Here is an 8,320-nt window from a genome sequence, read left to right as displayed (position 1 = left end):
GTGCGCATGACCGGTTGATGAAAGATTATTTTTCGCCGGACGCGACTTTTGATTCGGAACGATTTCGGCGCCGTTTTCGGATGAGTCGCCAACTATTTTAAGCGCCGTTTTCGGATGAGTCGCCAATTATTTTACGCCGTTTTCGGATAATGTACACTTGCATTATCTTGCATAATATGATATTGGAGGACTCGGGTAGAGCAGTTTGCCAAGACGAGTACAACGATGAGCCAGAGCCGATCTGTACACTAAACGAAGATGAGAAACTTGCTAATTTTAAAAACACGAAAAAGGGAAACGAATTTCAGCTTTGAAGTAATAAGCAAGATGACGGCGAGGACGACGACTAAAAATAGTTTTTTTATATGTTTTTTTATTTAATTTATTTTGTATTTTAGTATTATTGTATTTTTTTTATTGTTGTATTATATATTATTGTATTGGTTTTTTTGTTTTTTTTAAAAAAAAAAAGGAGAGAGAAAAGGTTGGGCTTCGAAGCCCCCTCACCATAGAGGGGCATTATGCCTTAGGGCTTCGATGCCCCAGTGCCCACGTGGCGCTGACGTGGCACTGTGGAGGGGCTTCGAAGCCCCCAGTGCCCACGTGACGTTGATGTAACACTGTGAAAGGGATTCGAAGCCCCCTACCATAGCACGCAGCCATACTGACACAATAACACTAACCTTATTCTCCACTATTGCTTTGGTTTGTTGTTTCTTTCTAGTAACGTTAAGGTAGCCAAACAGAAAAACATTCAAAACCAGCCCATTTATTCTTTCACAAAACCAGCCCTTGTAAATAAAAAATATTCAAAACCAACTCTTTTAACCACCATTGGTCGGTGGATGACTATATATACTTAAAGGTTAAGTTTCCTTTTATGTTATGCACTTGTGTGTGAATTGTAACACCCCGGCTTTAAGCGAAATACGTCCGAGTGTAACGTACGATCATTCATAAGCTCGTAACGCTATTAAAGCGACATTAATTATAAATAATTCATTTCATATCATCAAAGGCACACACATTATTCATAAATAAAAACAAAAGATAACACTTTATCGAAAAGTAAACAAGTTCTTTATTTCAAATATCCTAAGGCAAACTAATGATCTTCGTCCTTAGCGCACCATCGATTCAACCTGTAACACGTTGAAAATAATATATTTTGTCAACAATTAAGTTGGTGAGCTTTCATAAGTTTTTGCGTATACATATACATATAAAACTCGCGATTCAACAATCGTCATGCAATAAGTATTCAAGCGTAAAGTAAATGAAATCAAATAGTGTTGTCCTCCCGTTCATTTGGCCGAAGCCGTTGAAGTCAGGGAAATGAGAACCACCTTACGTAAACAACCGGAGTCGTAACGTTAGACGGCGCGGGTACGTCCTGTCGGACCCTCCCACTATGTGTGCGTTTGCGTTTGCGTAACTTCCACCATAAAAACAATAAACACATTGCAAGCAGGTTCACGTATAATCATAAACAATATGCACGAATAATATTAACATGCACGATATAAGTGAATCGGTTTGTAAACAATCAAATAACTAACGAATGAAAAGCTTGTAATGTGCTACCCCCAAAATATTATAAAACGTTAAAATGGGGTTATGAAGAACTCACTTGGAATAAGGAATAAGGTACGAGAAGACGGTAAAGGTTAGAGCAAGCTAGTTGGTCCCGCGATAATTCCCGACAATTTGTCCTAATTATTTACGTGTAAATGAAATAATTACTTAACGAACTAAATGAACAAGACACATAGAGATGGGTTTGCAACGGATTTGGGGTCGTTAACGTATTAGTTATGTTTTATAGATTTTTGCTAAAGGTGTCATCAAATTCTATTAATTTTAACGAAGGGTTATATTTGTTTATTAAAGAAAAACATTTACAATGTAAATACCGTCTTATCTATGAAGACGTTTTAGGTGCTAGTTTACCGAAGTTCCATTTAAAAGGATAAGAAACACATTTATTATTATTGTTATTATTATTATTATTGTTTAGGTAAAAATAAATATATATAGATATAAAAGATTATACATGTTTATATATTTAAATATATGAATTTGAAATTTTATTTTAGAAGTTTATCGGGGTTCGGTTTGCTTAAACGAGTATAACAATATAGTTTTAAATGTAAATATAGTTTTTATATTAATTAAAACCAAATAATGATAATAATAATAATAAAAAAAATAAAACAAAAACCGGACCAGGGGAGGGTCTAACCTGCGCCCCAGGCCGGGTCTCGTGTTTAAGGTGATATGCACTGGCCATCTGTGCCAGTGTCTAACTTGTTAATACAAACAGAAACAAATAAATATAACCAGATATGCAAACAAGCCCCCAAATCATATAAACCCTAATTTGAAATCGGATCTTGTACCCTATGTCAATCAAAATTGACAGAGGGGTTTTGAATAGGGTTAAATCGCTATCATAATGCACGTTACAATTACCTGAAATGGTTACAGATTGTATGAGAACGGCGAGTTAGGGTTTCGGCTTGATGAAGAACTTAAACGTGGTCAAGAACTCTAACAATGATGCAATTAGGATAGGGTTTTGTTTCGTGATAGTGAGACAATGGTGTGGTGTTCGTTAATTGGATTTTAGGCTCGTATTTATAGGCTAACAAGATCAAAACTGATCCGCGGCCTATGTTTATGCGATTTTGATTATATTAACTTGATTGACGGACTGTTACACCATGTATATGATGATTATGATTCGCAGAGATTACGGATTCGTTTAATTGGCTTGATAATCGGCTTAAATGAAGCAAAACTGATTGGGGGGGGGGGGCTGCGAGATCGACAGGGAGAGGAAGAAAGGGGGAAAAAGATTTTGGTTATTTTGCAATATAGTCCATGTGGTTTGGGCTGGGTCCAGAAATTGATTAAACTGAAGTTTAAGGTCTGAAAGTGAAATTACTCGATTCTTTAACACAATACGGACAAAATGAAAGATATAATAAATACATTGACGTTTTTAATAATTATAGAGATCCAATTACAAGACGGGAAAATAAAACAACTACATTTATTAAACGAAAATGACGAATGTCACATGAATGGAGTGTGAATGGGGATTAGAGGCATGTGATTGTAAACTTGTAATCATGTTCTACACGAGGCATAATTAATATGTTTGGTTGATAATGGTGGTATAACTGTACGTCATATGTAACGTAACGTAACATGTAACACGTAGCTATGGTATAGTGTTCTTTATATGTAGATTGCACGATTAATATGTAATGCAAGACATGTTGCCTTGAAAGGGGTATGATCGAAGCATAATAGTATTTATTTACTAAGTCACGAGTTATCCGTTATTATTCATATATAGTGTGAGAAATTTCACCCTGCTTTTATTTATTTATTTATTTTTAGTTATGATCAAATTACAATTAACTTAATTAGGTAAAACATTTTAAAATTTGGAAAATAACATGATCCCTTGTGACAACCCAAATGTTTTGAGATAGCATCAACTTAATTGTGTTGTAACGTTTGGGTTATATGCTACTCATGTACGCCCTTAGGATTAGCCTTAACAAAACAAAAAATGTGTGCACCTCGAAGTGCTTACACCTTTTACATACCATTCTATGAGAGATAGGGTTACTTTCGTGACGCGTCTATGTCTGTAATATATACACCATCGATTTTTATTAAGCGATTCAAAACAGCTTATCCTCTAGCAACCGAGGATGCATGGAAGGCCCTTGAAAGACGACTCTGTGTCACCACAACCACTTTATTCTTACCATATGAGGTTAGTGTAAAGCACGTCTCTATATAAAACAAAAGAATTTCCTTAGTTAAACCGTCTTGTCACACTCTTAGTTAAATATAACTTAAATCAAGGTCTATTAAACACTATTCTGATAACTAGCTTGACCAAGTAAGAAGGTTATATATACATTTTAAGAATTCAAATGTTCTTGTTATGAATCCAAAGATAAAAATAAAATAAAATAATTAAGCTTGATAAGTGTCGTAGGTAAAAGTGTTTTTTTAAGGTAGAGGATCTTACATGTAAACATATCATTTTGGGGTCATGTCCAAAGTCGACTCCTCGACCGCCGTAAGAACGTACCCCTGATACGCGGGAACCAAATGGAATTCTGTTCTAATCAGCCCAAATGAGAATCGACCATGCGTCTCCACTTAATAAGAACAGGCGTCTTACCACAAGACCAAATTCACGTTTAAAAGTGTAAAGCGAAATAATTTTAAAGGATGCAAATTGAATACTTCTAGAAGGTCCTATTGGTCACCCAGGATACACACCAAACTTCCTAAACAAGTAAGCCACGTTTCAACGATAAAAAGTCAATCATCCATTCATCGATTTGCTAAAAAGGGTTAGGCGAACACGTCATAAGCCACAATTCAATATTGTAAAAAAATTTTAAGAGCAAAGGCGTGGCCTCTTAGAATCACTTTCCGTTTAAAGACTAGAACATGATAATCCGGTCCAACCGTGTCAAAGGAAACCTACAACGGGTAAAACTCTCCGATTCAACGTGAAACAAATTGTTACACACGAGACTCAGTTAAGAACCTCCGTTAAGAAAAACTACGTGGCTACCATTGGACCAATTGAGCTTTGATTCCATGTTGTAAAATTTATTTATCCATGTTCTTATTCTTAAATAAAGCAACGGGTGAGTTCATTAAAATTTTTTAAACCTAAACTGTACTTGTTTTAATCCAATTAAAATCTGTTTAGATTTTGTTTACAATTTTTTTTAAATATAACTTTATCTTTCTATAACATTTAATATATTATGTTTTAACCTTTTGACATACGAGTTAGTAATATATAGTAATTACTTACACTTTTTGACATAATTTTTTTGTCATATATGCTAAACCGTACCAATTATAGTATATATTATGTTTCATATAACTCAGTTAGTGATGATATTTATAACAAAACAAAAACAAAGACAAGATTATCACAACGATGTATTTAAAATTAATTTTTCAAAAAAAAATTTACAATAAAACAAAACAACATTGTACGTCATACAAACTTATAATTTTAATACTCATAAATTGTATAGATCATACTCATGTGTTAGTATGTTTCCTCATAGAAGCTTAAGGTTTTAAGGTGGGCATTTACATATTTCCCCTTCCTAAACTTTGAAATTACATATTTTCCCAAATCATGCTTAAAAAGCATTGTATATTTTGCATTAAAAACTTGTATTTTAGGAAAATATGTAATTTCAAAGGTTTAGAAAGAGAAAATATGTAAAAATCCCTATAATAAACCTTAATATCTGATTATAAACAATAAATAAATCACACAAACCTTATAACTTGTTTAATATTTAAGCAATAATGTTTATTAGTATATACTCTATACTCATTACAAGTATACAACTGTCTTCATAAAATAATTTAATACTACACATAAACAGGTATAACTGTATAATAGAAGTAAAATATACTATTTGTATAATTTGAAATCCACAATTATTAAATTCATTATTTATTTACAAAAAAAACCTTGAGCAAATAATGACATCATGTACAGCAGGACACGTGTTAATAATCCCACCAATGGTACAACTACTTTCACCCAACACACTTCTTTTCACGTGCCCACAAACATGTTACAAATATGAACCTTAACTTCCCATTCACTTTTAATATTCTCACACGTTCATTCTTTTGTTCCAAACATCAACATTGATTCATAGTATTCATTCATTCATAATATTCATTCAAAATCTCTACAAAATGACTAAGGAAAATTCAAGCAAATCCACTCTACTCCGGCGACAAAAACTCGCCGTCCTCTTCCATGGATCCGAACCAAACATTCTAATCGCATCCAACAACGACAATAGCTTTGATCATCGACAAAGTAACGCTTCGTCCTATAGCCCTGACATGTCGTCTACATCATCACCTGTTCACTTTATGTCACCTTTTAATCAGGTGACATCACCATACTCCAAGTCCCCATGGACCCACGTTCAGGCTGATGATAATACTGATACTGGTACCGATAACTTTCACAATATGGGACTAATAGGGTCTTTGGTACGCGAAGAAGGGCATATTTATTCGTTAGCTTGCTCCGGAGATTTGCTGTACACTGGATCCGATTCGAAGAATATTCGAGTTTGGAAGAATTTAGTCGAATTCTCTGGGTTTAAGTCGAGTAGTGGATTGGTTAAGGCAATTGTGGTGTCCGGTGACAAGGTTTTCACCGGACACCAGGACGGGAAAATTAGGGTTTGGAAGTATAATAATAATAATAATAAGAGGAAACCTTATAAGAGGGTGGGTAGTTTACCAACAACAAAAGATTATATTAAAAGCTCGATGAACCCGAATAACTACATTGAAGTAAGACGCCATCGTAACGTGCCATGGATCAAGCATTACGACGCTGTTGCGAGCATTAGTTTAGACGAAGAACAAGGGTTGTTATATTCCGGTTCATGGGATAAGACCATTAAAGTTTGGAGGCTTTCAGATTCCAAATGTTTGGAATCTATAAACGCCCATGACGATGCTGTTAACAGCGTCGTCGTAGGGTTTGACGGTTTGGTTTTCACTGGGTCCGCTGACGGGACAGTGAAAGTGTGGAGGCGGGAATTGGTTGGGAAAGCGTGTAAACATGTGCTTGTTTACACACTTTTGGACCAGGACAGTGCTGTGACATCTGTGGCAGTGAGTACCACAGATGTCACAGTGTATGCTGGGTCCTCTGATGGGTTGGTCAACTTTTGGGAAAAGGGGAAGCAATCGCTGTCACATGGTGGAGTTTTGCGTGGGCACAAACTGGCCGTGTTGTGTTTAGCTACGGCCGGTAGTCTGTTGCTGAGTGGGTCAGCGGATAAGAGTATTTGCGTGTGGCGAAGGGAAGGCGGCAGGATGCACACGTGTTTGTCGGTTTTATACGGTCATACTGAACCGGTGAAGTGTTTAGCGGTTCAAGGACGATGCGAGGAGGAGGAAGATGGTGGCCGGAGAGATCATGAATGGGTGGTTTATAGTGGTAGTTTGGATAATTCTGTTAAGCTTTGGCGTGTGTCGGAACAACCACAGTTTATGCAACTACAAGAACAAATATGAACATTGTCTTTTTCTTTTTAATTATTTAAATGTAAATGGAGATGAGTGTTCTATGAAATATATCTTAAAAAAAATTGTAATATATTTATAAATTTATATATAAATCTAAATATACGATGTGTATAATGTATTTAATTTTTATGCATATATAGATAAGTGAGATTAGAACTTGGTTTATATAAAGTTTAAAACCTGTTAGATTAGAACTTGGTTTATCAAACTGCAATGATACCTAGTTATTTACTGATAGCATAAATTTTGAATTAGCTTAATACAGTAGCCTTTTTTTTCCTTGTAGTTTTCTTAATTTGTAAGGGTAAATTTGTCATGGATTTAATGAAAATTTGAATGTCAGTAATTTAGAAAAACCATTTGTCTTGGCATAGGTTGTTTGAACAGTAGGCGCGCCTATAGGGCTCATATAAGGCTATACGAGCCGTATATGTGCAAAATTTTGTCATTTTATGTTGAAGAGGGTCAAGTGTTTGAAGTCCATACGACTCGTATAGGGGCTATACGGCTCCTATAGACTAAAAAAGTTGTCATCATGTCCCCTCTGTGCATTAGTCAGCCATGTGAAGGTTATACGACTCGTGTAGCCCCTATACGAGCCATATATAGTTGTTAACACACAAGGGGTGTTGTTTTAATATAACAACCCTTTACTTCATATGCCTTTAGTACCGTTAAACCATCATTATCACCAACGATATCGGCTATGCGCCTATGCTTCATATGGATCTTGATTGCAACCACCGGTCTCTAACCCGCATTCACACCCCATGCCTACAAAAGTGCATAACATAAAAGGAAACTTAACCTTTAAATATGATCATCCACCGGCCATGCATAATTAACTATAAAGAGGTTGATTTCAATCATTATTAATAAGCAAGTAGATGAAAAAGAATAAATTTCATTTAAAGGAATAACAATGAAACCAGGTATGGAATTGCTTTTGATAATTTCACGAATATGAGACGTGCATGAGATTTAGTGACATGCATATCTATCTGAAGAGGTAGGTCCCAGCAGAGCCCAGTTGGACCCGCAAGACTCACCTTGAAGAGGGACGTCTGCGCAACGACCAACTGCTTCCGAAGGACCCACCATGCTCAGAGAAGATCTTACGCGCAGTACGCCAGCTGTTCCCGCAGGGAAAGCCTCCCAATGGTGAAGTACCCCGCTTGTTCCCGCA

At 35.7% G+C, this 8,320-nt stretch overlaps 1 pseudogene; it reads left to right on the top strand.

Moving 5' to 3' along the window:
• Positions 1-5,758: 5,758 nt before the first annotated feature.
• LOC143586134 (protein JINGUBANG pseudogene) lies at positions 5,759-7,128 on the top strand (annotated as a pseudogene).
• Positions 7,129-8,320: the final 1,192 nt, after the last annotated feature.

This window comes from Bidens hawaiensis, unplaced genomic scaffold (genome assembly GCF_021521415.1).
Source record: "Bidens hawaiensis isolate Kalapana, Puna unplaced genomic scaffold, B.hawaiensis_p1.1 tig00034330_1, whole genome shotgun sequence".
NCBI classification, from domain to species: domain Eukaryota; kingdom Viridiplantae; phylum Streptophyta; class Magnoliopsida; order Asterales; family Asteraceae; genus Bidens; species Bidens hawaiensis.
Note: the sequence above shows the minus strand (reverse complement) of the source record. Positions and strands in the feature narration are given on the sequence as shown.